Source organism: Anopheles aquasalis, chromosome 2 (assembly GCF_943734665.1).
Source record: "Anopheles aquasalis chromosome 2, idAnoAquaMG_Q_19, whole genome shotgun sequence".
NCBI classification, from domain to species: Eukaryota; Metazoa; Arthropoda; class Insecta; order Diptera; family Culicidae; genus Anopheles; species Anopheles aquasalis.
This window is the reverse complement of record NC_064877.1, coordinates 40372501-40393916: the sequence shown is the minus strand read 5'-3', so window position 1 is coordinate 40393916 and position 21416 is coordinate 40372501. Positions and strand designations below refer to the sequence as shown.

Below are 21416 nucleotides of genomic sequence, written 5' to 3'. Positions count from 1 at the left end.
TGTAATGTTTTCTGCGGCGGAAACGGTAGAGGTGCAACAGGTGTACGGTATGCGATCCAGAAAACCATTAGACAAACCGCCAAACATCAGAGCACCAGCGCATACCAGACGCCTTTCGACTTTAAACCACAAACGAGTTCGATTGGAAACATCTTTGCCAACAATTTCATGCATAAATCATGCTGCTTCTGCTCCTTTTTGCAAATTAAATTATTCAAAAGCATCCTCCCAGAGGGTGGCTAGGAGAAAACCGCTAACGGAGGAGACGGGACAGCAGCAGCAGGAGCGATCGGTGAATCGAATCTCGAACCATTGGAGAGACGGTAAAATGGACGACCTCTTACCTAAGATAGATGGCAGATAGATGGACACCGAAAAAAAGAAAAGAAAACATACCAGAAAGATCTCCATAAAGAGATCAATTTGCAATGTAAATCATGCCATTCCATAAAATAATGATAAAACCCTCGAGCGAAGCCCCGCACTCTCTCTCTCTTTCTCTGTGTCGCTCTCTTGTTCGTACCATTTCAACGAAAGGCTCGGCATCGGCGACGTCTATTAAGATGCAACGACGACGACGAAGACGGTGGCGACAACGGTAGGCTGGAAGTGCTCGCTGCTCAGTAACTCCGTCTCTCCCTAGAGTCAGCTCTTGACTGATGCTGCTGTTGCTCGCTTGGTGATATCGGCAGCACTCCGTGGCCGCTAGGAGAAGAGCAGCATCAAGAGAATGGCAAAGTGCCCTTAGACGCGACCTGCGACACGACCATTGCATTTCTGCGGTCTGCGGTCTGCATTGATGGTCCGTCAGCGGTGGTCGGAGCTCAACAAAGGACGACGAAAACGGGGGAGAGACGAAAAATCGTGATCAAAAATCTGGAATCCCGGAGTACATGGGGAACTACAGGATACCATACAAAAGGAAGGGGACATTCGGGGGGGGGGGGGGGGCGTCGAGTCGCTGAAACATGTTACAGTTATCGAAGAGCTGCTCTTTACGATCACCATATACGAATGCAAATGAGCTTAGTGTCTGGGGTCCTGGGGGAAAGGGAGCATGTCGGAAGTCAGACCATCGCTGGACCGTAGTCTCGACTATTCCATACTTCCATCGAGATGGGATGTGGCTTTGGTATGAAACTAATGAAATGAAACATTTTCATTCTTTTCTCCAACAAACACGAACGCAAAGGCGCAAAGGTTTGAAAGGTTTCCCCGGAACGGAAAGCTCTCGAACTACTACTACTCGTTATTCGATTCGATCGGAAGGAAAAAAGAAAGGAAGATAAAAGGGCGAGAGAATGTCGGGGATGCAACTGGAAATAAAATGGCGACCACAATGCGGTGTGGTTTGATGTTCGTGGCGTGGTGCATCTGGGTTCGCCTGTGGTAGCTACTGGGTTTTTCGTAGTAGAGGAAAAGCTATCTCTCTCTCTCTCTCTCTCGTTATCTCGCCAAAGGCACATCGTCATCATGCGGTTTAACAGTGGGACAGTAGTTCAAAAGAGTCACCTCCTCGGCAAGGCTGGGCCGGTACGGGAGAATGGCGTGGCGCGAAAACCGATAACCGCTCGAATTCGTAATTTATTGGCTTTGGTGGTATATTTTATTAGACCATCGCGGGAGGTGGAGAAGCAGGAGCTGCTGGCCACAATTTGTTCTTTCCTGCGGAAGTAGTGTTCGTAGCAGAAGTGACCAGTAGCTAGGTTTGGCCTGAAAGGCGATAAATTATATCATTACAACGTGATTGTTCGAGATCCATTCTATTACACATCCTGGTTATCGATGAAGCGCATTCTCTCGACTCGAAAGCCAATTCCAGCGACGAATGAAAGGAAATTCATGGCGAACGGACAGAAGAATGCCTAGCAAAAGAGAGCACAGGGTTGTCAAGAGTTGGTTATGGAATTCTTTTGAACGGGGAAAAAATGGCAGATGAATGGAACTAGTGACGGTATGAAGGAATATGAAGCAATGAAAAGAATGCTGGATCTCGCTAAACTATACCATCCACTTCCGAGACGCTTTGAAAGACGTGGATTTACAAAACTTTCGCACCCCACGCAAGGAAATATGAAAAAACTTTTCTCGGAGGAAACAGCTCAGAAGCTCGTTTCTCGTTTCTCTCTCATCTGCATCAACCGCGAGCGTTCTGCCAGGCTGGCGTGAAAATTACAAATGCAACCAGTCAAGCGTTTAGTTTTTTTTCAGATGCGTTGATGGAGTTTTGGGGGGAGGAGAGGAAGGCAAAAATAATTCTCATTACCTTGGCGCTTCCATTCCTCAGAATCGCGTTCAGATCGGGCGTTGATTTTCGTGCAAACAAGCTCCAACAAGCAGCAAGAGCAAGAGAGAAAGCCTTGATGCAGCACAGAGCGAAAACACCACCATGGCGTGGCGTCAGCATCTGTTGGTGAAGGTGTGAAGCATTGGTGTGCAAGGATAGTTGCAGGGAAACGGCAACATAAATTTAAATTATTAGCCAGCAAACGAACTGGAAAATAAACAAGCTGCTCTTGGAAGAGAACGAGCGGGGGCCCTTTAAGTGTAGCAGCTCTTCGGCGAAGGAGCAAAAGCATAAAAATGGACTCGAACACTCGAACGAGCAGTGTCGAGCGTTGTGGAGGGTGCTGTCTGTTGTGGCAATCGTAATTTAAAGAGCGAACGAGCGAGCGAGAAGCACCCTTAACCAACCAACTAACTAGCTAACCAACTCTGTAAGCTGTAAGTGTGTTCGATTCGGACGCGTTCAGTCCCGGGGCCAGAAGGAGACCAATGCACCAATGAAAGGGCAAGATGGAACCGCAACGACGACCGACGACCGAGCGGCCGGCGTAGATGAAGTGCAACTTTTCATCGCGCACGAACGGCGAGAAACATGAGACATGAAATTGTTTCGACACTTACACAACTTCATCTATCATCGGGCGCCCGATTGGGCCAGGACATTGGGGCCAGGAATGCGACCAGCTTTTCGAGGGACGCACCATCCGACGGCGTGGTGATTTCCGCGGCGTGGGTTAAGGGCGCAAGGACGAGACCGAGACCGTACTCGGAACAGACCAGAGACATTAATTAGCTCATCGAGAGTTTGTGCCTCGGTTAGTGTACCATCCGGGTACCATCCGACCATCATGTGTTGAGGGGCGATAAAGAATGTTTTACCTTTCACCTGACCAACCACCGGTCGCCAAGCACGGAGTTGCTCGTTCCGGTCGGTGATCCATTCCGGTAAGGGAAGGAGGAAAGCGCTTGGAGTTGTGTGGTGAGGCTACACGGCCGCACTCGAGATAATTATAGCCGTAATTATCCGGCTAGTAATGGGTGCTCAAGCTGAAGGAGAAACCACTGCAGGAGGTTTGTTGGAGAAGTGTCCGAGGGAGGAACTGGATACACTGCACACTAATGCCAGATCGCGTTGACACAACGAAATTGGCAAAACTTAAGACCACGACGAGCTTGTGCTTCAAGTTTCGAAAATGCTTCGTTCATCAACCATCAACATGCTGGTTATATGTTGTTGGAGACAACGAGCAATTGCAGAGCGAACGCAAGCCGCTCTGGTGATGCTCCTGATATTGACCCAACGATGGCGGCGTCCGATCGTGTGGTTTCGCTTGGTTAATGAATCCTAGGGTCGCGCCCGAGGTCACAACAGTGGACCGGCCGTGCCAGTGTGCGTGCGTGTTGGTTGGTTTTTGGTTAAAAAACCATAAAAATGGCGAAACGCAACCGCAACCTCCGGTGGACCATTGGCGCAGTTTCGACATGGATAGTAGAGTACAGGACCATCCGTGTCCCATCCGTCATCATCATCATCGTCGTCAGTGTGGTGGTATTATTATTATTCGGGGGTCACGGAGAAGCCTCCCTTTGGCGAAGCAAAAGCAGGACAAACAGGACAGATTGAACTCCCAATCCCCCGATGGCGCACAGACGAAGCGGTCTTTGCGTGCACACCGCGCGTGCAGAAGCAATATGACGAACAGGCACGAACAAAGGCTCGACATGGCCGCGGTGGCTTGGGTGCGATGCTGAAATTTAAATAAACATGAACATTCATCGAGGTTTACCCTTCCAACCGGCCTCTCGTTACATTCACCGGTATATTCGCGGCCATTCCAAGGCGCACACAAGGAGTATTTTAGGGCAAAAAGGTGGCCAAAAGTGCGGGATGTACGAGAGAAAGGTTTTTCTTCAATTGCTAGATATTTCTACAAAAGAAAATTTTTTATTTTGTTTTGTTATCACTGTTTTTTCGATTTGTTTTGAGCATCCCGCTGCTGATTAAAAGATCAGAGCTAAGGAGATGCATATTTAGCTCCTCTTTGTGACATTGGCTTCTTAAAAACATGCTTAAACCAATTTCAAATTACACTAGATTCTTTTTGTTAAAGGATTTAATTTTTGACCCCTTAGCTTATGCTGCCTTGTAAAGTTCCGTAACAAGGCAACTATATCTGTGAGAGCATACGTTAGCTAAGATACTGAAACAGTATATCTTATCTCATAATTTTCTCTGAGGCCTTTTTGAAATTTATTCTTTTTATAATATAACTCTTTAGGGTCGATCATTTACACAGTTGAACCTAGCCCAAAAAGTGAACGATGATCTACATGATTGCAGTTTTAGCAAAAAAATATGCAGAGTTGTGTCAACGAAGAGTACTTTGGTATATTCTATTTACTTTTACTTCTTAAAATATAGTCATTCATTTCAAACAAGACCTGAACTAATCGTACACTATCAATTCCAAACTAAAAACGACAACCAAATCAGTTGTTTCGTGTCATGCTTCGAACTTTTGACCACTTTCTCGCCTGGAATACTCCCCTGTGTCGCGCTGGCGATGAGGCTTTGTACTTCGTTACAAAGCACGCGTGGTTTTTCCAGCGGATCACCGTGCGTGGCCGTAAGGAGAGAGGCTTTACGTTCCGTGAAGCCACACTTTGAGGCCACAGTGCACAGTGTGTGCGCGCCTCCACCATATCCTTCATCATTGGCTGTGCGAGTGCTTTTGACCTGACCGTGGCGCGCAGTTCCGCGCGCCAATGTTGAAGTGGCCCAATTGACATATACACAAGCGTGGGGCGTAACTGTAGCAGCGCATTTTTGTGTTCCCTATTCGCCTGGCTCCGGTGCGAACGAAATGAATAAAACATGCTCTTGACCGGCTGTACAACACGGTCGGCCGGTCGGTCGGTCGGTCAGTTGGTTGGCTCGGTGAATAGCATAAAAGCGGACCCTCGACCCGAGCTCTTGTTGAATGAATCCGCTTTTCCATGGGCTAATGGTGCGAATGTTGGTTGAAGTGTTGCCCCGCGCCACGGTGCAATAGTTGCTGCTCCGGCATGCATGCATAATTCCCACCGATAGATCATGCTGGTCAGTGCACCAGGGTGGCTGGCCACATACTCTTCAAATGCAAATCCCATTCAACCACGGGCGCTGTAAAAAGTAAGAGATGAAATCATATTTTCCAATTACCGCGCGAAATCCAACGAGAAAACCTATTCGGCGATTGATTCTTTGCGTCACAAAGGGGCAAGAAGTTCACCTATTCACGAATCCTGTGCATCAGTTCACCTCGACTCGGCTCAGCTCGGTGTATTTAATCCTGAGAAGGAGACGTGACAGAAGGAACTGGCCGCGAGCTGTTCTGCTGTAATCGCTCAGTTCCACGCACACAATAGAGAAGCATCATCGTCGTCGTCGTCTATCGTTGTGTACTCATCATGAGTCCTTCCTACACGTTAATGGGTCGTGTCTAACAGGAATGTTTGCCATGGCATGGCAGCGCTTGGCAGCGCTTTGGTCGGCTTTTGGGCGTCTGGTTGCACGCAGGTTGCGTGCGTTCACCGTCGAGATGTAAGCTTCCTTGAGGCCTCGTCCTCCCACGGAGCGCTACCGGAAGGAACGCCGGAAGGTACGAAATCAGGTACGATGAATGGGTTAAACGAGCGAAGAAATGTCTATTTGTCTTGTGCGTCCATTTGTGCGGCACTTCGTCACGCACACACACGCGCACACACGCAGAAGCACGGCACCGGAAGTACGCTTCGTGTCACCATTGTCATCATCGTCGTCGTCGTCGACGTCGTCGTCTGTGGCGTTGTCATCTACGCAGCCGTAATGGCGTCGGACTGTCACCAGGTGGTGGTGGTGGTGGTGGTGGTGGTGGTGGTGTGGAAGCCCGGAAGTCGTTCTTTCAATTCGCAACACGTTCCCTGGAAAGGTGTGTGGCTGCAGGCTCTTCTCTTCCGGTTTGCACCACCGACCGAGCCCGAGCTCAGGTTGAGATCTTTTACAAATGAATAATTGCTTCTTGCGAAGCCGCTCTGTTCGCTCGCTCGCTCGCTCGCTCTGTTTACCCGTCAAATGGCATAAGGACGAGGTGGAGTGCAGGAAGAAGCACAACATCCGGCATGCCAGGACAGGCCACTCTGAAGAACAAGAAACGTACGGATCGTGACGTAGCTCTGAGCAGCCGTGCAGGTGCGACTGCCGTGGATGGCCAGGGCAGTAAAGGTAAATGATTTTTATTGCTCCTGGCCTTATTGCGTTCCGTGACAAAGTAACATTGCTCGGATGATGCATAACGTGGTATCTTTATTATGCCCTGGGCCGCCAGACTGGGCCAGAGCCTCTGGCACTCTCCTTGGCGCCATTACTACCAGTACGCGTCATGTATGCGTAAGAGATTTGCGTGCTCCAGGTACTCCAGCCAGCCGATACGACCACCGTGCCACGCTCTATCCGGCCGCAGGACATCAAGCTTCAGGTGAAACGGCTTGAGTGACGCAATTGCCCCTGCCCCGGGAGCACTGTAACCCGGGTGGGGGGTGGGGGGAGTGAATCTTCTGAATCCACCACAATCAATATGGTCTGGAATCGCCTGGGTGCCCCCCTGCATCTGGCGATTCCTTTTTGCACCACAAGTGGCCAGGGGCAGAACAGTGAACAGAAAGCAAAGGAAAACATTAACACAAAACACCACCGCTTGTGCTCGCGTGAAAACATAACCACAACTCACCTCAACTCAGGGCATTATAGAGACCCCCCCACCACAAGCGAAAACAATCAAGTGAAAATTTTGGCCTCATTTTTCATAAGTACATTACCATTTTCCATTTGCGAACCACTGGGAACAGTCTCCCTGCGCGCCGTTCCGGTGGGAAACGATGCCAATGGAGTGATCTTACCCACATACAACTTCATGTGGGTATTAGGGTGGTGGTTTTGGCGAATGTTGAAGCCTTCGAATGCTGTTGTACACACATACGTCGATCTCACTCCCGCCCGCCCGCCCGCTCGCCCCTTCAATTTAACCGATGAAATATGAACCTTTATGCGGCGTTCCGTCGGAGCCTGGAGCTCCGTCTGCCTTCTGCCATAAAGGCTTTCGAAGCATCACCGGTTGGATGGTCGGGACCCAGCGGGCCCCGTGTATCGGACTCGGCTATCGGATGCTGGCTGCATGATAAGCGTAGCGTAGCCTTTGTTCTTCTGCTTCCCTTTCGTTCCCGCTCTTCAAGTTCTCGAGTGAATCTCCGCGTCGACGACGGGCCTCATCCCTTACCGGTACATATCGAACCAACCGAGGCCAACGAGCCCGTTTCAATCGACAGCAGCCAGCCCACGAGCGTGTCTGTGTTTGGTGGCCGAGGGTTGGGGCTTTTTTATGGTCGCACCAAAAACCAGCCAACTCACCCGAGACCTACAGGACCCCGAGATCGGACTTACTGCCACTTCACCATGCCATGGCTCGTCCAAAGATGCCCAAGATACGAAAGGGGGCAGGTGGCAGGTTACTCTCGTGGACCGGGCCCGGGACCATATCCGTGACCTGTGACACGGTGCAGAAAGGAACCATAGAAGGATAAGGTGAAAGGTGAGCCATAAAATTGCGTCCCTCTCTCTCTCTCTCTCTCGCGTGCGCGAGGAATTTGCAATCACATAAAACCATCGCACCGGTGCATACCGCAGGAGCAGGGCATGGCTTCCGAGAATGGGCTACAATCGAGCAGTGCCCTCATAAACCGTGGCTGCTCGCGGAACGATCCATCGGTCGGTTTGCCGTTTGTGAGTGAAACAACGGTGACTGCACGGTCGAGATCGAGTACCGGATCGATGTTTTATCAGTGTCACCGTAGCCGGCCAGACATGGCCACACTCTTTGGGAGGATATTATTGAAATGGAAAGGAGGAAGAAAAAAAAAAGAAATGCCAGAAATTGCAAACCCTCGTCTTACAAACGAACGAAAGTGCCAGAAATTAGGCGAATTCGTGTTCCAGGAAACCGCACGCCAGGATGTTAATCCAACAAAAAAAAACCAATCCCAGGCCCGTGATTGGTTTCCTTCTCATCACTGACAGCAGCCCCAAATGGGGCGCAAATCCTGTTTACTCTCGCTGATGATCGGAAACAATCTGTTCCAGCGGCTCTGCTGCGCACACACGCCACACAAATTGTGAAGCTGTTGCGAGATGACAACAAAGTGGCACCGAAAAAACCGAGTACCACCCTCGTCGCAATCGTTCGTCATCTCGGGCGGGGGGGCTTAGGATGATGCCACGACACGAGGACGAACGGTAAATGAGTGTCGGTAAATGAAATTGGGAACAATAATCGGTGCCTCTATCGTGCCGCGTGTGGGAACGTCGTCGTCGTTATTCGAAAACGGTCGTAAAAGTGGCTTCTCGGTTTTCTGTCGCACATTCATTGACGTACCATCATCACGGTGCAGCATACAATTGAGTTTTGATTGAGATAAAACCACACGGTCTTGGAGTGGCGAAAGGAAGCAGCGAGAGCCCGGTCCTCGTCCCGGTGACATCCGGCCACAGCCCGGGCTGTCGATAACTGTGTGAATAACGCGGCCTAAGCGAGGGAATAAATCCAAGAAATAAAATGTGCGACAATTATGTTGTGCGGATCCTCACTCACTCTGGCTGAGGTGTGGAGCGTCGTTTTCGGTGGTCGTCCCGTCGTCGCCCGCCACTGTACCACATACATGGGCCACGGGGGACGTAAATTGACAGCATGAAATCATCTCGAGCCGGTCCCCTGTCCTTGCGCAGTGAGTGGGAACGAAAACAGAAAAAAAACGCACCAAACGAAACGAAAATAAAGCAAAACTCTTGTCGTAAACAATCATCATCTCCATTACCACCGTTTGTCGGTTTTTATGTCTTGACAACGCGACGAACGACCACGACCATTTACCATTTGCCATTCGCTTCTGCATCGTCAAAGCGAAGGTTGCAAGGTTGTTTTTTTTTGTGGCTTAAGGAGCGGAAAATGTCATCTTCTCATCGTCATGGATGCGATTGCATTTTGTGGCGAATGGTTCACTTGGGCTATTTCGTGGCCACGGAAGCACTTAGCCACAGGTTTATAAGCCATCGTATGGGTTGGTGATGGAGATTGTTGCAACGATTTATGGCATCCAATCCAATGTGGCATGAGAAAAAGATAATCTGACTGTTCAAAGAATCAGAATTCCTTCATTTTAGCAGAAAAATGGTAAAATTGCAGCTCAATTCGTAGCCAAGAGCATGAAGAACAATTAAGCGTTAGTTTTTTTGATAAAAATATGACCGATGCCTCCACAGCACCATGTCCATGTCATCTCTCAAAACATGCACTTCTTCTATAAACTTCACCCGGTTATCGAAATGTAGCATCGTCGTAATGATTCAGAAGAGTCATTCAATCTCCTACCGTTGCCAAAGGTAGCACTTTATCGCTACAATCCACAACGGAAAACAAAGGAAGATAAGAGACACAGTTCGAAGGGAACTGTTCACTGAAGTGTGCTTCCGTTCGACTTACGGGAAGTTGAATCCAGCACAACGTAACACAGCACATGGATCTGCACGTCACAACAGCATCCAGTTGGATGACGATTTCCATTAGGAAAATTGATAGAAAATTGTGAGCAAAGTAGGAAAGTGAATTGGTTTGCGATGCAGTTTATGCCAAATCGTCGCATGTACATTGTTCGAGAAATGTGAAAAAAAATTCCAGCGTATTTTAGTAACGGATGATTGAAGGCATGGAGCTATTGTTTTGTCAATGCGTTTGTGCTGCTAGGAATGTCATATGGACATCTTAGTGATGATGCTTCCGCTTTTGACTGGTTTTTGCCCACATGGATGGATATTGTGCTATCGGTAACAGATCGGCATCGGTCAGTGTTCCTAAAACAATAATTTTGAATGGATTTTGGTTGCTTTGAACTAGACGTATTGTGTTCTAAGTAAAATCATTCGAAATATCTATGCTATTGTGTAGTTTACCTTTGATGCAAAAGGATGCAAACAATTCAGTTCCTCGTAACCATACTGCACTTTGAACTTTCTGAATGCCGTTCTGAATAAGCAGTTTCTCCTATTTATAATTAGTTTCCTCAATATTTTTTAACAAATTTTCCTACATTAATTCTATGAATTGATATCACTTTGCTGAAAATGTACTCCAGGGTTCGTGCGATTTATGATTGAGTTTAGATTTGGATTAACTATTTTGGATTAACAATTGCAACCATCCTAAAATTATATTAATTAGTATTCTCATTTAAAACAAGAAGCTAGCTAAATCATGCATGTAATTTCAAGAGCTCTTCCCCAGGAAAGAATATTTTTACAAAGTTATCAGTGACTTATCGCGCAAACGTCCAATTCATGCTTTTTAAACATTTTACGCAGACCTTGGTTTGGTTTTTTACATTACGCAGACCTAGGTTTATTTTTATCGAATAACAAAGGCCCAATCGAAACAATTTCACAGAAAAAAAAACTCGCATCGATAACGATCCTTTTGCCTTGTACCCTTTTAGGATTTTAATCAAATTTCACTTAACGAAAATAAGCGCTTCGCTCGCAAGCGCGTGCTCGGTGGTACTGCATTCCAATGGAAACCTCCGCTACATTTGAGACGAATGCCATGCATCACTAATTTTATGTTTACCCTTGCAGTTGCTAATGAGCACTGCTGTGCACCGAGAAGAGACAGTTTCTTCATGTTCAATCTATTTATCAAAAAAAGAAAAACTTATGTTACCAGGTGAAAGGTCATGCTGGCCGCTGTCAACACCGACCGCTCACCCGGTTGGAATGTTTCGTTTCCGCTTCGTGAAATGGCCATTTAGTGTTGCTCTAGCTCTAAACCAAATACAATTCCCCAGTAATGGGCTCCCCCCCTCCTTCCCGGCCGAATCTGTATTGCATCACGTACCGGTCGGAGCGAACATCTGCACCGTACGCTGGCCAGCTAGTGGCTCTGTAAATATGGCCTCACGCAAAACCAACGTCGTCGTCGTCGTCGTCACCGGCGTTGCTCCGACTCGGAATCTAATCTGAAAGAGCACAACTGTGGCCAACACGAGACCGCAGCAAGGATGGCGGTGGTCCATGGGGATGGTCCAGGGATAGTGTCCCTGTGTGCTGCATCACGTCGAGACCACCACCGTTATCAAGGTGAACTTTTTCAATCAACAAGCCACATTTGCAATCGTCCGTTCATCCGAAAATAAGCTCCTGCTATCCACAACCGCACAGCCTCCCCCGGGTACAAATCCGAAAATAATATTACCTTCCCCTACCCCCTTCCCCCATTCGCCGCGTATTCGCTGTGTTCCTCCCACAGCCAAAGCCACAAACTGCAGGCCGCCCACTGCTGCGACGTTAGGGGTTTTAAAAGCAGCTGAGCAGCTGAGCCCGATGGCTTAACGCTAATCTATCCTCAGTCCACACTGTACACGTGCGAATGTGAAACCAAAACACACCCCAGTGGTGGCGGTGGGAGGGTGTTGGCGGTGCACGTGCACCCCCCACTCACATGTATCGCACGGGGACATTCACGATGCATTCGATGTGTCGTTAGTCGCGTGGCCAACAGTCGGGTGTCCTGCAGAGTGCAGAAGGCTTACGCTGTCAACACACACTGGCTTGCGTGTGTAGGTGTGTTTGATCTTAGAAATATCATTTAGGTAACACCCCCTCTCCCGATGGGATGCACCCTTCTTGGAACATGCCAATCACGACAACCGACCGACAACATTCCAGCGACCAACATTCATTTTTAATCAAACACCACCCTCTGGTATGCTTCGCTGCACGCTTGACCGATGAGTCCGTCATCCAAGACAGGGAACTGGTGGAATGTGATTTGTTTTAATTTGATCGGAGCAATCACCACATTAGCTTTTTCGTAAATTGAAATTTCGTTCCCAGAGGAAGACGAAAAAAACTATTTTCTTTCCAGCTCGGCATTCGCAAATTGCAAGCCGAGCGACGACATCCGTTTCGGGATCTAATGTTTTAATAATTCACCATCGGAAGGACAGCGATGGACACGCGCTTCTCTGCTAGCTGATCGTCCTTTAGACCAGGCTTGCTTGCACGAACGTCCTTGCCACTAGCGTGCCACTAGGACGCCTGGATGTGTGTCTGTGTTTGAAAAATGTGTCCCCTAAAGTGGCAACTAATTGAAACTTAATCATGAAACTCCGGCACCATTTTCCGACCGGATCGAACCCCCCCAACCCCGGGCCGAAGTGGAACGAATGGAAAACCGGCCCCGGCCGTCCCGGGGGAATGTCCCCCACAAAGCTGTCTGTAAAAATCCAATTAATCCGAAGTTATTGAGACACATCTCCCGGTAGTATTGACCAACGCAATCAACTGCCATCGTACCGTGGGCGCCTTTGTGGTTGTGGCCGTGTGTCTGAATCTCAGAACTGTCTGCCCCCGGCCCGGGGGGGGTTTTTTGCTGACCGGCAACGGCAGCTTACAGGGATTACTTGGTGAGAAGTTTAATGTGCCCGTCCCTGCCCCCTTGGGGGGTGGCGAATGAAGTGATAATTTTGTTTTTTAGACTTCCCCCGAGAAGGGTCAAATTGAAACCCAAATTAGATTGAGCTTATCCGTGAGACCTGCCCCCTCGTCCAGTGACAGCAGTAGAAGCGTCGCCGACGTACAAAGTGCGCTGCGGAAAACTTTCGTCGAAAAGATATTGAGCTGCCTTCGCTTCGAAGGTCGATCGGTCCGATCGCATGCATGTGGGTTTGCAGAACGACTCCCACCGGGAAGAGGGAAGTATGGTAAGAGAGAGAGATGGAAACTTTTCTTTCGTTCACCAAGCGGCGACGCGGCGTACGACAATGATGCTGATGCTGGCTTTAAGGTTTTTCTTCGTCGTTCAGCTCAGGAGTTTGAGTTTTTGACATTTCACCGCTCCAGGAGTTTGCTCCCCTTACACACATACATGTACGCGCGTTCTATCGGCACCTTTAATCAACCTTTATTCGGACCTCGGACCAAGAAAAGCATCGCTGGCGTGGTCCGGGTTTCCGGTCTTCCTGTCGCAGGTCGCAAAGTTTTGCTCCAGCTATTCGCGCCGGACCAGCACCAAGTCATGCCACAACCGGTACGAACAGCAATCACAATCAAGTTCAATAAAATACCGTGAAAAAGAACAACCGAACCATTTTATGCTTGCCACTTTGCCTCCACCGCACAAGCAGCTCTGTTGCTGCTGCTGTTGGCGATGATGATGATGTCCCTGAATGGTGGTCAGATCGCGCTCGAGCTCAAACTACAAATCTCAAAACTGGGCACTGGGAAGGCAAGGGAATTCCGGAACATCCGAAGCATCATTCGTCGCGGACAAAGTTCCCGTCTCCCTGTTTGTCAAACTTTACGGTTCCGATTCCGTGAGTGATTCCCGGACGGTCCAGCGATCCCCATTCCTTGTCGTCGTGTCGTCTTTGGCGCGTAACAAAAAAAAAAAAGGAGCAGAGAAAATGGTCAGTAAATAAAAGTTCGCACAAAGTTTCGCTGAAGAAATCAACACTCCGAATGCTGGCGGTGTATCGTTGCTCGATCCGGAGAGAAAAGCAGACGCAAAAAGGGAACAAGGCGAGACGAAACTTTGTCAAACGGTCAAGCTATCCACCGGGATGATTCCGTTTGACGTTCGGTAGCGAAGTGGTGGATAGTTTGTAGCCGGGAATCGGAGAGGAGTACGGGATAAAAACGGGAACAAACGGAGTTTAGCAAAGTTAAGAATGGCTTTTGGGAGCAAACTGGTGTTCCAAGGTGGGTTACAGCTGGAGCTGCACAGACGACACACCACACCACTCATCACCTCACACAAGTGACAGCTTTTAACGTATAGAGACAGAGAGAGAGAGAGAGTAGCAGTTGCTTTCCTGCGAATCGAGAATACTGACTGGACTCTTTATGTAACAGTGTACAATCCATCAATTAGGCTTCATCCACTTACAGTCAACATAAAAGCCATGCTTTTCGCTTTGAACTGACAGTAAGGATTATTTGAGTTAAGGTGAAGTGAGCATTAAGTCCATAGTACAGAAGCATTGCTTTATTAACATTTGAATGCATGCTAATGAAAAGCAACATAGCAGCTCCATGCCACTGCGGTCCGAAGATTGCATCTTCATCAATTAGACTCATCAATATATATGCTGCTATGCTGCTACTCCCGGGGAAAGAAAACACATTTTCCAACCACAGTTCCAACTCTGCCAGTGCCTCGTCCATCGCTGGCAGGGTCTTCCAATGAACTCCATCGATGATGATCCGCCCCATCGAACGCTTGTCATCGGTTGCTGCTAACAAAGCTATTACATGCTGTCATCCAAAATATCGAATGTCCGTCCGGGTGGCACAAGGGGAATGTTTGCAGCATGGATGCAGTATGCTCGGTGGCTCGTAGAATGCTGAAAGGCTGGCGGACGACGGACGTAACAGTATTGGTTGGAAAATCGAATGAATTCATGATTGATACACTTGCAAATGAGAAATTCAATTTCAATTTTTCATCACCAATCGACAAAGACGACGGGTCCGACGAACGGATGAGCAGGAACCACCAGGTCTGTTCCGTGCTTTCCTGGTAGCCGGATTCGATCCCCGATGGGCCGACGTTGGTGCCGTAGCATGGTGCACCATGCTGAGTAGCGTCACTGGTTGGGTTCAAAACTCGCAACCGTCGCAACCGTAGTAGCAGCAGCAGCAGCAGCAGCAGGTCGGTGTAGTTTCCTTCTCCGGAAGGTATCATCAATCTGAGGAAAAGCAGCCCGGTTCCCGTTCCGGCTTGTACTTGTCCGCCTGAGTCAGAAGCTGCAGTTGGAGCTGAATGGTACAGCATGGGTTCACGCGATTGTGGCGTTTCTCGTTCCAACTTTTCGTGTGCCTTCGTATGAGGCCGCCAAGGTTTACCTGTACGATGCCTGCTACCTGGGTAAGGATTGGATTGAACTCATTTCAGTTGGAGCCCTAGGGTGGTGTCGGTGTAAAACTGACTGAAGGATGACAAGGGGATCCGTGCTCGGCAATACACGCATAGCGCATAAGCATCGCTCATGTATTCTGCCCTTCAGCAGATGATCCCCGATCAATGCGAGATCTAAGGCTACGCAATTCACTATCACTTCAATCAACGTTAGGCTTTCATTCAGCGTCAGATAATATGGCGATACTTCTTTTGCTACATTGACTCGAAACCGAATTTGCACACCAGTTCTGGCATCACGCTCGTCACATTTGATGATAAAAAATCTTAATATCGCTGAGAATATTCCAGTGATCATGCTGGTTAAATATGTAATAAATTGATAGCAGATTTCCAATATTCGTATTGCGGTTTTCGCAGAAGAAAGCATAGATTCATCTAAATGGCAAGAAGTAATCTTCAACGCCGAATCTCAATTTCAATTGGCAATTTGCAAATGGCGTGGCGTTGCTGTTTGGATGCGCATTCGAATCCCTTGTGTATGTTTCTGATGAAAGCTTTCTATTTTCGAGTTTCTCTAGAAAAACATAATAATATAAATTTTCTTGACTCACGTTTCCGTTGAAATGCATCAATTATTGATCCTCGTTACCGCAGCTCTAAACCATTGGTTTAACATTTCTATACTGCAGTAGTTTTTAATCAACGGTGGTAACCCCATAAAACCCCCCTTTTTCGGTTCGATCGCCCTTCGCCTGTGGTCCTTCTAATGAAGTCATCAAACGCTCCACTGACTGAGGTCATGATTCATTCCCTTGCCATTCAACCTCAACACACGTTGCACACCCGTCGACACAGCCCGCAGGTGTCGTGTTCGGTGGCCGTCGGCCGTGGTTTGGCGTCAAACATTTTGCATATCGTGATACCAAACACATCCCCGGACAACGAACACCAACCGCAGCCGAGATGTTGCAGTGAGGGCGTCCTCCGTTGCGGTTGGGGCACGATAGCGAATAATTTGCTCATAAACTTTAATTATCTACAACATATTATTAAAACCATCACGAACAGTCACCGAAGGACGACGACGATGGCATCGAGGGCAGCTACAAACGTTGCGTTTGCTGCATTGATAGACGATGACCGTTGACCGGTCTTGCCGGTTGGCCGTGGTTGCGTTGAGCGTGCGCCGTTTATCAAACATTCCATGGCGTAACCGATCACAATGGGCAACATAACACCTTCAACACAGTGGCCAAACATGCTATTGGACACTGCACAAGGAATGGTTTGGCCGCGTTTGCGTGGCGTTTGCCTTTTGTCGAGGACTTGATCGCGCACGCTCGAAATGCCATTCACCTTCCCGCGAGGCAGACGATTGTAGTGCCTTTTACAAACAATCGTTGGATTTAATTAGAACCGAAGTAAAGGGAATTCCTACTGTAAATGAAGGCGAAAAAGGATGCAAGGAATCAGTATTCGGTTTCTTTTTCTTCATAAAATGGCAACCTGCTTAAAATTTTTAATGGTTTATTGGGCACTTCTTCTGCGATCATTTGCGCGCTCGCAAATGGTGAATGGTCTGCTAATGAAGCTGCTAACTTCCCCCCTTTCGCGCGATCGCACGGTGGTCACGGGCATATCGGAAGGAAGGAGAAAGCGGCTAACGAACCGGAAAAGATGACTTTGGCCTTCCCCTCCCTTCAAAAACGGTTCCCACGTGCGCGATGTTGGCTGGTGTCGAGGGTTGCCAGGATAATTTTCTTTACCATTAAACACTCTGCAGCTTTCCCACGCCGTTCTTTGCCACCCCCCAAGAACCCCCCACCACCATGCGAGCATAGGAAAGACAATCAGAAAATCTCATTAAGCCACTTCTTTTCAACGCTCCAACCATATTATCGAAACATTACATGGTGATTAAACTTTCCATTTCCACCGGCACCGGCACCGAACGCCATGCCACGGCGCAGCATACACTTCATCATCATTTCCCGCAGTCCCAGCGCGCCCAGCGCTTCGTTAGGGGGTAGGGCAGCCGCGAATCCTGCTTGGCGAATGGATGAAGAATGCCGTGGATGCCGTGGTAACCGTGCCACCGAAAGCGGTCATTGTTCTTTGGAACGAGCGTTTGCTGGGGGAAAACGGCAACGGGATGGCAACGATGGCCATGGCGTAAGCGGAAAAATAAACTTTTCGATTTTGTTGCTGTTGCTGCTGCTGCTGCTGGCTCGTGCGGCTGCTTCTTCAGGATCTTTCGACATGTTTTGTGATTCCCTGGCACTACCTACCACTCACCAAAGAGGCTCCATTCTCTTTTTTTTTTAAATATTTTTCTTCTCGCATTTTGCTGAACAAATAAAGTACAGCGCCGAAGGAAGTGGAAGATGAAGAAGAGCAAGTATGATAAACCCTCGGAAGTGTCGTATGCAGACGGAACGCTTTTGGCTTTGCTTTCACACTCCGCGCTCGCGAACCTACGAAGCATACTTGAAGCAACGGGAACCCAAAACGCTTCGTTATTTGAACTGTGATTATGTGCTTTTGTGCTGAGAGGTGTCTGCTCCCGGGTGTCGTTACGTTAACGGCGCACCCTGGACTGCTCGGAGATGTGCGTAGCATATTTTCCCATCTGCATTCCATCAGTCTCGCATCCCACTGGGGAACAGTACACTCTCGGTGCTTAAGCATGAATGATAGGCAGCAGTTTTTTTTGGTAGTAAAAGCTGTGTAGCTTGTGCTGCTACGTGCTATTCCAGCGTACGTCGTAGAGGGCCTACCGATACTGAATTTATCTGCATTATTTCAAATTACATTCAAACCGTACCGGTCGCTTTACACAACTGATTGAATTCGATAACTCTCGCCACCTTCGGTCGATTTGCTTGTTAGTGAACCAGATCAGCGCTATGATTTTCTTTGCACGTGCGCCAACGTTAATGAAATTACTATGAAGAACATTTTCAATTCAATGGTGTTCTTTTTTTTTTGTGGCAGGATCCCTGAAACCGGCTTATCATTAAACAACGCATTAATTAAATCATGGCTCTGGGGCCGGAAAAAAACCTGTTTCACACTTGAGCAGCTCTCTGGGAACTGATTTGCTTAAGAGTGAGCCCCCCGGTATTCTGTAGGGATACGGTTTTGCTCGCTCGACGCAGAGCATAAAGTGAAGCGCACCTTTATTTTCCGAAAAAAAAGCACTGACAGGGATGAAATTAGCATTTGCCTCAACCGTAGGCTATCTGCTCCAGTCCAGCTCGCTTCTATTAACCACAGCATCGAGGTCGCCGGCCACCACCATCACCAGCAGCCGGTCCCTAGTGTACAATTACAGTTAGCCCCGCGAGAAGACGAACTAAGTGATAAGCGATGGATGCTGTCCGTCGGCTGGACGGCTGGATGGCACAAAAATCTCACCGGTAAATGGTGTCCGTCGCCATTTGGTATGCATTTCCGCTTCAGCGAGTAACATAATGTGTAAAAGCTGGGCAGAAAAAATGTGCATTATTAATTGACCACGGCAGAGCGCTGGAAGCGCTGGAAGATGGGCTTCGGCGGATTTGTGCTAATGATGAACGAAGATGGAAATGTCACGCCACGGTGAGACTTGGCTGCGCGCCCGTGGGAATAATTATCACGGAGCAATGGCAACCGCCAAGGGCCCGCCAGTGAGATCGAAAGCAAATTACAGATCGCTATCGGATGTCGTTACATGGTGCCACGGGAGCGCTTTAGTTTCTTGGACATAGGAATTACCGGGACATACCGCATCGGAACTGTATTTTAGCATTTAATGTTGGAGAATTTGTGAGGAATTTCGAAGAACTATAGTTTGGGAATTACATCACGGCCTATCGCGGATTTTGAGACTCTTCTCCTATCATAATTATACTGCAATCATCTTACTACTGCAGGTTCTATTTATATTAGGGCTAATCTTCTCTGTATCGTTCCAAAAATGTGGAACACTTCACGATTTTGCGTGTCAATATTATATTAGGGCTCTAGTTCATGTTCTTGTCATGTTTTAGCGTTGGCCGAACGTCTTCTGGTTTCAATAGTCTTCAAATTGCTGCTCAATTACCCGCAATATTCTAAGATAGCGCAAAGGAGATCCTGTTCTGTTCATCTATTTCATTCACCCTGTCTTTTTTTTTTTTTAAATCCCCTAACTACGCTGCGTAGATGATTTGGGCCTCTGCCTCGTTAACCAGACCGTTAATAGTAGGATCTTCCAAGATCGCATGAACAATTTCTGTATACATTTAATATTCACTACAGACGATTAGATGGACAACACCAAAGACTTACCCACTTAACAAGTACTTGACACTGTCTAATGGGCTGTTCTATCAAAACAGTTATTTGATATGAAAAAGAAGAGAAAGATAACGCGCAGTATAATAATAAGACGAATTTTACTTACTACTGCTAGTCTCTACTCAAATAGGAGTAAGGTCGCTCTGGATCCTCTTCCAAAATTGCAGTCTATGGGCTAATTGTCATCGAAAATCTACAATATCTCGCATATCTTCAATGGAACATCCATGTATAACTAGAAACACACTATGGACATCTGAGAATACTTGCAAGCGACGCGCATATCGCGAATAGCAGCTTAGCATATCGCTATACAATCATCTATTCTTTTAAGTTTAATCATCTTTGTCGTAATATTCGGTTACAACAGTTTCCCAACAAATCCATCAATAAACAACACCCAGCAACACCGTTCACTGCTGAATTAGACGACAATCAATGGGAAATGAATTGATTGGTTAACCTACTGTGTTAACACTCACCAAATTCGCCCTCTTTGGCCATAATCAAAACGCCATTACCAGCAACAAAACCTACGGTAAGACGCTGTAGGCAATTCCTCCGTCAGACCTCCGGCTGTCAAATCGGTTCTCTCTGCGTTCGCGTCTCTGTGTGCGTCTGCCGGAAAAGTTCTCGCCAGGCCACCCATCGCACGGTTCCAGACAACATTCCCCCCCGCCACCGCAGGGAGTAGGCCAGCTTTCATTTGTACTTTTATCACTTTGATTAACACGTCAGCATCAGCATCACACGGGAGCACGAGGTGGCCGGTGGCCATCCGCTCGCTCCCAAAAACCCGAACCGCACTAATCGATGCTGATGACCGCAACGTGCCACGTAGCCATGTAGTAGCCGTCCGCAACATGATGATGATGCGTCCACATTGATGAAAGTGTCAGTTGTAATAGCCTCGCGGCGTTGTTTCATTGCCAGAGATTTCGTCTGACAAGTGCGTTTATTCGATTAGTGCGAGCCCCACATTTATCGGGCGCGCGGCCACCGCTTGTTTGTGCTGTTCGTCGCCTTCCGATGGCATTGGAGGGTGGGCTTTTTTTTTCGTCTTTTCGTCCGCCAGTCGGCTCGCACACATTATTTCACTCACGTACTATCGTCACCGAACTTTGTGGCTTTTCTTTCGCTCTTTTGGAGGGGTGTTTGGTGGGAATGAAAGGTGGGTGAGGTGTAGGCCATCGGTGCTGATGATGCTAGGCCGCGCGCTGCCCACGCACCGAACTCCAATCGGTAATTGATTCAATATTCCACGAAGGATCACAGGGAAAGTGGACGGACGGCAAGGGTAGATCGCCGTTTCGCCGACGGGACGCAGCAATGGCCGGCCGCTTACGGCAGGTCACGATTTCTGCAAACGGCCACGGGGTTCCGTGCGAAAATCCCTCGTTCGGTGTTTTTTTTTTTTGCTTTCCTTGTCTCTCTCTCTCTCCTGCAGATGGGAAATTAACCATCGTTACCAACAAAAACGTGATGCCGCTGGCCCCTGGGACCCGGTTTTCGGTGATTTAATTAGCTCGCGCAAGGGCCCGGGACCACGGGGCCTTTGTGAAGGTTTTTTTCCATTCTTTTTTTTTTTTGGTGTGGTTTGGGTCGGACGCGATGAGAAAGGAAATTATTAATGGCCGCCCCTACCAAGCGCTAGCAGTGGCAATGGATTGAACCAAAGGGCAACACTCCGGATTGATTAAAACCATATTCGAGGTGTCGGTGGCGTAGGTAAAACCAATTTTGCGACGCGCAAAACATATTAAACTGCCTCGAGGTGGGCACTTTAAGGCACGATGATGCGTACCAACAACTATCGTGCCTTCGCTTGTC

General features: G+C 48.2%; 1 protein-coding gene across 1 annotated transcript in view; it reads left to right on the top strand.

Moving 5' to 3' along the window:
- Window positions 1–21416, top strand: part of LOC126570475 (basement membrane-specific heparan sulfate proteoglycan core protein) — a 217016-nt gene that overhangs the window by 123942 nt on the left and 71658 nt on the right. The window lies entirely within an intron of this gene.